The sequence below is a fragment of the Acomys minous genome, assembly GCF_964271855.1.
Source record: "Acomys minous genome assembly, chromosome: 18".
Classification (NCBI taxonomy): domain Eukaryota; kingdom Metazoa; phylum Chordata; class Mammalia; order Rodentia; family Muridae; genus Acomys; species Acomys minous.
This window is the reverse complement of record NC_140501.1, coordinates 19128974-19138062: the sequence shown is the minus strand read 5'-3', so window position 1 is coordinate 19138062 and position 9089 is coordinate 19128974. Positions and strand designations below refer to the sequence as shown.

Sequence of the window (9089 nt, the reverse complement as noted above, 5' to 3'; positions counted from 1 at the left end):
CCCAGAGGTGATCTCAGTGCGATGGATTCCATGGCGGAGGGAGAGCTGGCATCTGTAGTCCAGAGGGTCAGTCTTACGACTTTCCTTCTAGTCAGAGTGGGTGGAGGGCGGCAAGTGCTCTTTCTCATGGTGAAAGTGTCTACTCCGTAGTTTATGCTCATGAAAGCCAACTATCATGGGGCTGGGGACAGGAACAATAAAAGCACTTCAGTCGAAACCTTCAAAGCCTTTGTCTTCACAGCCTGATTGCTGACTATATGAGACTTGACGTAAGTGGCTGTTTTTAACTTTCAGTAGAAACACTAGTGTGTTGTTTCAGGTGTCCATGCAAACCTTTCAGGCATGTTCTATATATGTTTTCCCTCTGTATCCTCCTAAAGCCAGAATGCTTATGAATTTCCACATACCTCTGGCTCCAAGGGCTATAAAGTAATGCTACTGTAAATCTTAACGCCACTACAACTAAGTGATGATGGTGTGTCATTAAATATTTATTATTTGCAGGTTGCAGAGATGGCTCTTCAGTTCTGAGGGCTTACAGCTCTCCCATAGGACCCAACATCTATTCCCAGCACCCACATCAGGTGGCTTGCAGCAGGATCTAACGTCAACATTTTCTTCTGAACTCCAGGAGCACCTGCACTCACATGTACACACCTATGCATAAACACACCTATACAAAATACACTTAAAATGATAAAAAATACTAAAATTGTATATGTTATTTTCAGATTACATGCTGAGCCCTATGCTAGGTCCTAGATATATAGCAGCAACCAACACATAGTGTTGGCTGTCTTGTTAGGTAGTTCTATAAACACAGATCATGTTAAATGATACAAAAGAAAGAACAAGGTATAGGAAACTATAAGGAAGGAATTAGGTTCGATAACCAAATCCCAATAATTCTTAAATGAGGGCCCTCAGAGTTCCTAAGAGATTTCGAATAAAGGAGAAGCCATTCCACAAAGGGGAAACAGTGTGTGCAAAGGAGCAGGCAAGGGAAACATCTCAGCAAACGCCGAGGGTGGAAGAGGACTGTGATGGGTTGAATGGGAGTGGCCCCCATAGGCTCGTGTATTTGAATGCTTATTCCCCAGTTGATGAACTGCTTAGAAGGATTAGGAAGTGTGTCCTTGTTCGAGTAGATGTGTCTCTGGGAGTGAGTGGGCTTTGAGGTTTCAAAGGCCCATGCCAAGCCCAGGGTCTCTTCCTCTGCCTGCTGCCTGTGGATCAGAATGTAGCTTGCAGCTGTTTCTCCAGCCTCATGCCTACCTGCCTGACACACCATGCTCCCCCCCCCCATGATGACAGTGACCACCAACCCCCCACCATGATGACAGTGACCACCAACCTTCTGAAACTGCAGCAAGCTCCCATTTAAAAGCTTCCTTCTCAGAAAGGTGCCTTGTTCATGTGTCTTTTCACAGCAATAGAACAGTGACTAAGACGAGCCATGTGCTTGGTGCCTGGTAAGGGATAAGGAGCTGAGTTTTTTGGGTTTTTTTGTTTTTTGTTTTTTGTTTTTTTTTAATGTGGGTAGATGCTAGATATGTTGAGCAGGATTGGGGAAAGTTAAATTCTGTCCTATTTGCTGTGACCAAAATTAATTTTTAAATTAATATCTTAGGCTATGATTATATTCAAATGGTGAAATGCAATAGGAGAAAGCTGGTAGAGAGATGAAACTATTTTAGATGAGAGATGTTGAAAATGGAGCCCATGATAAAGGAAGTAGAGGTGGTTGGCAGAGAAAGATTGGGGAAAAAAGATTTGCAGAACTTAGTGGCCCATCAGTCATAATAACTAAGGAAGAAATCTCTTATTTTCTAGGAGTATGGAATCCCACGTACCAGGATGGAAAAGATTTGAGGAGTAACATGCTGGTTTGGGCTGAACTGGGGAAGAGCAGGAGCCTGATTTTGTACACATAATGCTTGTGTTATCTTTAAGACATTCACACAAATATGCCACATAAACACTCTGGTAGAGATCTGGACATGAGATAAAAATGTAGGGAATATTAATTTGGGAGTTGCTATATAAATAGACTTTAAAAAATAGAAATGGATGAGAATATTAAAAGAAGAGAAGTTTAAAAGTTCGTGTGTTAGCAAACTGAAAGATTTAAAACTCAAGGATAAGAGACAAAAGTAGTGGCCATTCCAGTGAGGAGGAGACTCGGTGAGTGTGATGACCAAGAAAAAGGAATTCAGTTAATGAGTCCTAAAGAATGTGGGATACTGAAAAACAGAAGATTCTGATGTGCTTCTGGGTTCTGACAATGAGAAAGTCCTGGTGGCCTTGGAATAAGCAATGTCTATAATTGTATTGTGCTGGGCCTCTAACAGAGGGGAGCTCATTTTGGAAGCTTTGTTGTGGGTGGGAGTCAGAGAAGGCGTGGGGCTCACAGGGAAAGATGCAGCAACAGGGGATCACTTCCGACATGAGCTCTGAGGCCATGTCTCATTGTTGAAAAGAGCGATGTGTGCAGAAGGAGATGCTGAAGAGGAGGGAGGCTGCTTGGCCGAGGCTGACGCTTGCTCTGTAGCAGCATGCTACAGATGTTATGTGCCTTAATCCTTTTAATCCTCACACTGCCACTGGGAGATAAGTATCACAGATCTAACACCTTGTTACAATTCAGATGGCTTAGCAAGCCCAGGAAGAATGGCCCCCGGCTTAACGCGTCTATTAGAGATAGCAGAACACAGAAGAAAAGTGCAGATGCTTTTTACTACTGCATCTTCTGGCTGCTGAGTTTGTCCTTAGTGGGAGCTCAGAGGAAGCCTCTTCTTTCTTGTTCTCTGTCCATCCTCATTTCTACCTCTCCCCCTAGCTTTTCTCTCAGATCTGGCTTTATGACACAAATCTCCCTTTATCTTCTGTGATAAGTTTTCATCACATTCTTGGGAGGCACCCCAAGATTGGTAAGGTCAAACATTGACATGAATCATAGCACAGTTTGAGTCTGTACACTTTCTTGTTTGCTTAATGTGGTGACTCCTTACTGAATGCTAGATACCACACTGTGCAGTTAGGAACAAGCGGACCAAGTCCGAATGTGCATCTAACTTATATATAACGTGTATGTGTGTTTGGGTGTGTGTGTGTGTTCATGATTAGCAGTTAAAGCCATGGAGATTTTTAAAATAATAATTTCAGACAATAAGGAATTACTCACAAATATTCAATATTTTTATCAAAGGTGAATATTTCTGTGAGTGAAAAGAAATCAAGGCAACACGACAGAGGATTATTGAGTGTTTATTTTAGAGTGCGAGGTCAGAAAGATCCCCGTATTATGCCAAGGAAACACCTCCATTGAGGACAAACATAAAAGCAAAGAGAGTCTGTGCTGACCCAGAGGACAGAGGTATGTCAAGGGGGTAAAGAAGATGACAGCATTGTCCACCACAAAGGGAAGAGTCACCAAGTCATCTCAGTGCTCTACGGCTCAAAAGGACAAGCCAGGCTTCCACTCTCAGTCTAATTACCGTTAATAGAAGCACCAACCATAGGCATCTGGTCAGCTCCACGGGGCCTTGGACAAGACCGCTGCTGCCCAGATGTTAGCTAAGTCAGGATCTTGGGCCACATGAGAGAGGGAAGGGAGCTGTGAATCCTTTGGAGAGAACAAACCTCAAAACGTTTACTGCCACACCATCTTATAGTTGTAAAATGTCATTTTTCATAGACAATTAGGTCTGAAAATTTTGCCAAACGCCTTTTGGTATTTCCTTTCTCTTCTAGGAAGGAATGTGCTTAAAATTTCCCAGAAAATTGGGTGTTCCCTTTAGAGAAATTGATTGCTCAACCTTCCTCAGTGGCAGCAAATTCCAGAGAGTCAGAAAAAGAAAAAAAACTGAGGGAAACATTTATTTACTTTCATATCTGAATATCTGAACAAAGTGCTGCATAGGAACCCAAGGCTTGGTGTGAGGGGTGTTCTGGGCTGAGACGTGGCAGGTGAGAGTGCCTGTGCCTGTAGGCTGAGATCTGGGGCCTACCTTGATGCCTGACTGTGGAGTATGGCCTGGAGAGGAAGGAGAAGGCGCCTCCCCAGTCAGTCAGTCTGTCTCTCCTATCTAGTGTTGTGGGCTGCACTTCAGACTTTCTTTGCAAAATCAGGAAACCATGTAGCTGTCTCAAAAGGAAGGGAGCATAATGTAATAATGAAACAACTGGAAAGTAGGATGGACATGGAATAGTAAAGAAAATGGGGGGGGGAGGAGCTAGAGAGGGGCCATGAAGGATGGATCCAAGATGGCTGCTACTATTTCCTTCCCATCTCTGGTCAGACTCTTAGGGTTCTTTGAAAATCTTTTAGGGGTGTCTCAAGGGATTTCTCCAATCTCTGCTTCCTATCTCCTTCTTATTTTCCTTCCCCACTTCTTTATCTCTTTTTCTTCTATCCGGTCCTCCAGTTAGTTGGCATACTAAACTTTGTGTCTGTGGGTCTCTACCTACTCCCATCTAATTACGTACTAGAGGAAGACCCTCCTTGTCGGCTTCCTGCATATAGCTTGCATTTACTGATATTTAAAAGTCTGAATATTTGCCATGTTGATGCCTCTTAGATCACAGTAGGAGAAGCCAGCAGAAAGCTGTATCCACACTTCCAAGGAGCTTGACTCTCCCATTCCAGCTCGACTCCATCTGAGAAGGTCTTTAGAATAATGCCCATTTCCTTGGATTAGCAAATCGGCTGGCAGAGCTCAAAATTAGTTGGGAGTAACTTTCTCACTCTTCTGGGAAATTTTAGGTACATTCTTTTCTAGAAAAGAAAAAGAAAAAAACTGTGTGGCTTTTGACTTTTAAGAAAGTTAGACAGAACTTCAAATTTCAGAAAATTTGCGTACAAACATCCAAAATAAAGCTTATTGTTCATATTGTAGCTTTGGCTTGGTTAGCTAAGTCTTCTGGGTAACTTACCACTAAGTAGCAGTTTAGGCTTCTAGAAGCTTCTCTGGATCCTTAGAATTGAATATGTGCAAGTGGAAAAGCAAAGGGGGGGGGGGAATAACTGTGGATGGGAGGGTGCTGGTGCCAAGCCTGGAAGTAGTCTACACCTCTCCTAACACTCGCTTGACCAACGCCCAGTCACCAGGTCATGTCCAACCAGGAAATGGCACTGTCACATTGTTAGCAATGTGCTCAAGTAAAAAGGAAAAACAGTTTGGTGAAGAATTAACTGGTTGTAGGAGCAGATGTCATAAGTCGATCTCTTTCTTTTTATTCTGATTTTTGATTTTTTCTTTAGGCAGAATCTCCCTATGTAACCCCGGATGTCCTGGAACTTGACAGGTAGTCTAAGCTAATTTGGAACTCACAGAGATCTGCCGTGTGTGTGTGTGTGTGTGTGTGTGTGTGTGTGTGTGTGGTGTGTGTGTACATGTGCGTGTGCATATGTCTGCTCATTCCACAGCATATGAATGGAGGTTAGAGGACAGCTTGTGGGCATCCATTTTCTCCTGGCACTATGTGGGGCTGGTAGTTGAGCTCAAGTTGTCGGCTTTGGCAGGAAGTGGCTTTACCTGCTGAATCATCTTACCAGCTCCTTCCTTTAGTTTATTCATCAAGCGATCCTACAATACTAGAAAAGAAAAAAAAATCATGGCAGATTTGGAGAGCATGTATAGTGTCTTGAAAATTTTGTACAGTGGGAAAGCCACTGAGATTTGGTATAATGTATTGTAGAAATGAAGTCTTGTAGGAAGGACATGGAACTGCCTAGATGTCCATCAACAGGTGACTGAATAATGAAAATGTGACAAATACATACACACATAATCAAATTTTATTCAGCCATAAAGAAAAATGAAATTGCAGAAAAATGAATATAACTAGAAAATATTACAAATGAGACAACGCCGGACAAATACAACAATGTTCTTTCTCATGTGTTGATTCTAGAGTGAAAATTTTATTTACATGTATGTATGTGGAGGTCGAGTGTGGGAAGGGGGTCAGGAAACTAGAAAGAGGCCCATGAGAATGGGAAAGCAGGTTATGAGGGAAGGAGTGAAGGGTAATAGAATAAATGTGACATCTAAGTGCAGTGGAAATATGAGAAGGGGAAGGTGATGGAGGCAGAGAGATGGGGGGGGGGAACCCACAGAAACTATGTAAGGAAATGCCATGAAGCAACCTGTTACTTTGTATGCTAACTAAAAAAACAAAATTTTCAAAAAGCATACTGACATTTAAAAACTACATTATTGATAACTGAAATTATGAATCTTCCATTTTCCCCCATGGAAAAAACAATTGCCAGTATATGACACAGACAGTTCATTACACTGGGCTACTTTTAGGAGATGTTGGACCCCTTCACATTTCTTTTACTTGTCACATTTTCAAAAGGAGGGACACTAGCTTCTTCATTACATCTATTTTAAAGTATAATAATGAGGAAAACCAAAATAAAATGGAAAGGAGAAGAGAAGAATGAAGGAGACTGGGAGGGAAGGACGGACACTGGACACCGCACCTACACTGCTATGTAAGTAAGCACAGTGAATTTGGAGGTCTCCCTCCCAATGCTGAAAAAAAAATAATTTATTCCAACATCAAGTGTATTTATAACTTACATATGAGCAGGCTCTGGATTGGACCTCTGGATAGATGACTGAGGTGCACTGTAAGTGAAGGGTGAAGGGGGAAAGGTCTGAGGCAAACCCTTTCCTTTCTTAGCACTGCAATCTCATTCATGCCGCCTCCCTTTACTGAGTTACAAACGAGCAACATGGTCCTAGGAAGCTTTAGAATGTGTGAGAGGGACACAGTATGCTTTAGCAGTGCGCAGTAATTATACAACGGTCTGCGGCATACAATTAGGAATGATGGAAGTGCACGTCTCTTTTATGGCAAGACCAGGCATGCTTCAGAGGGAAATCTCTGTAATCTATTCAACTGCACATTTTACCCAGCCATCAAAATATTTAAAATTTGCAGACACTCCAGGATCATCTGCACCTTCAGTCTTGCGTATGAGCTTCTCCTGAAAGTTACGAGGCATAGTCTGTCTGGGCACTCTGCTTGCAATAGACGTGGATATGTAAAACGCCTTTGGCCCTAGGAACATGCAGCCCACAAAGGCCTCTGCAGGACTCCCAGGAGTTGTTGCTTAATCACATTGAACTCAGGTGGCCAAATCCATCCACCTTTCCCGGTTTCACGGTTTCCGTGCAGATCGCTGTTATGGAAAGAACAGGAACAGCAGCTCCAAGGTCACATAGGTTCTCAGAGAGGAGGTCAGGGCAAAATGTGGTCCAAAGACTCATTATAGAACGCCTTAACATTTGATCTCTTTGTACTCATGCGAGAAGTATTTTACTATCTAAAAATATAGCATGCAAAAATATGGTCAATAAATTAATCGCAGCTATGTTTTAGACAGATGGTTAGAGAAAAGGTCACAGAGCTTATTTTTCCCCCCTCATTTCTTTTTACTGATAACAAGTTGAGACAAGTCATTTTACTTTGATGAACTAGGACTTGGGTGTTTCTCCATGCACCCGAGAGACTTTTCCTTCAAGAATCCAGATGTCATCTGTGGCAGGAGGGACAGCGGCCACCAGAGTTCTGCACCGGAATGCCTGACTTCTGTCCTCATTCTCCTCAGGCACGCCTGCAGTCCCGGAGGGGTCCTCAGACGCTTCTGACATTTGAAAACTCTGTGGCCTCATTCCTATAGTGAGTTCAGCGTAAACAGAGTTTTCTATTTTAAAATAGCTAAGAGCAACAGTTAAGCATGGAACTAACAACATATTACATGCTCAGGACCTTAACTTTTTTTTTTTTTTTTTTTTTTTTGGTTTTAGATAAGATGTTTTCCCTCATATTTAGAGTCAGTTCTTGACTGGGTATTCTCCCGCCCCACATCGTCCCAGTTTGCTATAAGGAAATGCTTGTTTTCTAAGTACCAGTGCTGTTTCAATGCCGGTCACCATTTCATCTGCGTTTTCACAAGTTTTTGTTTTGTTTTGTTTTGTTTTGTGGTCATATGAGTCACTTCTTCCTCACCTCCCCCCAAATAGCGTAGAGATTTTTTTTTTAAAGAATCATTTTGACTTCACAATCTAAAAAGCCATCACTTACCTTACACACACACACACACACACACACACACACACACACACACACACACACACACACACACACACACACACACACACACACACGACCTACCAATGCGGCTGCGGTGGAAGGTTCCATGAGGTCGGGTGGCGGCAGTGATTTGTGTTTTGTTGTGGTGCGGTTGCCCAGCCGCCTTGATCTTTTGCTACGTCGCAGGCAGGTTAAATCACAGGATGGATTGAGGATCTGACCTCATTACATCCCACGTGCTGAATCACCGTCGTCCGGCGTCTGTGACGGAAAGCACCTGCAGGAGTCCACTCTCCTAAAACAAAAACGTGCACAGGCTTGTGGGGCCTGATCGCTGCTGTTCCTCATTTGTTCTCCATGAATACGACCAACAAGACGAGCTCCCGTTCTTTTTCTGACCCCCTCCCCGCCCACTTCCTCTTATTTGTCAAACAAATCCTGCCAGCAGTTTTCCTGTCCAGGCTGTGATCTGAGCACGAGCCTGAAATCCTCAGAGCCGTGACTGGCCTCTAGCGGCTACGATGCGCTACGTCAAGTTACAAACGAAATTAACCTTTTTGTTTCTCTCCAGAGTAAGTCAGGTCTCAAGGAAAAACCCAATTGCCTCAGAGTCATCCTTGAAGAATGCGATGCTTTGGGGTTCGTCAAGGATAAGAGATGGCAGTAGAATTCAGCCTCTACTTTAACTCATTTTGTGTTGACTTGCAACCCCCAGAGTTAACTCAATCATCCCTTCTTTGTCGGACGACTGGAAAATTCTCATTCTTGGAGCATCAAACTGCTTTTGTCTGAACCACCGTGTTAGAAGGAAAGCTGCTCCGGGAATCCTACCCCACTTCTTGTTACTCAGCATGATGCCCACTGCCGCTCTGATTTTCAGACAGGATGCTTCTTTGAGACCACCAGCCTTTAACTATTTAAATAGGTAGTTGTGTAGTTGTTCGGCCAATTATTTTTTTTTCATTCAAAATGCAACA

At 43.0% G+C, this 9089-nt stretch overlaps 1 long non-coding RNA gene across 3 annotated transcripts; it reads right to left on the bottom strand.

Annotated features, from left to right (window-relative positions):
* Positions 1 to 3257: 3257 nt before the first annotated feature.
* LOC311589673 lies at positions 3258 to 8568 on the bottom strand. 3 transcript variants are annotated; one of them, XR_014776612.1, is made up of 3 exons: positions 8194 to 8560; positions 6594 to 7693; positions 3258 to 4777 (listed from the first exon to the last, which is right to left on the bottom strand). It is a non-coding gene; the product is annotated as an uncharacterized lncRNA (long non-coding RNA). The 3 variants fall into 3 exon arrangements; XR_014776613.1 differs by lacking the exon at positions 3258 to 4777 and having other exon boundaries at positions 5783 to 7198; positions 7485 to 7693; positions 8194 to 8557; XR_014776611.1 differs by lacking the exon at positions 3258 to 4777 and having other exon boundaries at positions 5783 to 7693; positions 8194 to 8568.
* Positions 8569 to 9089: the final 521 nt, after the last annotated feature.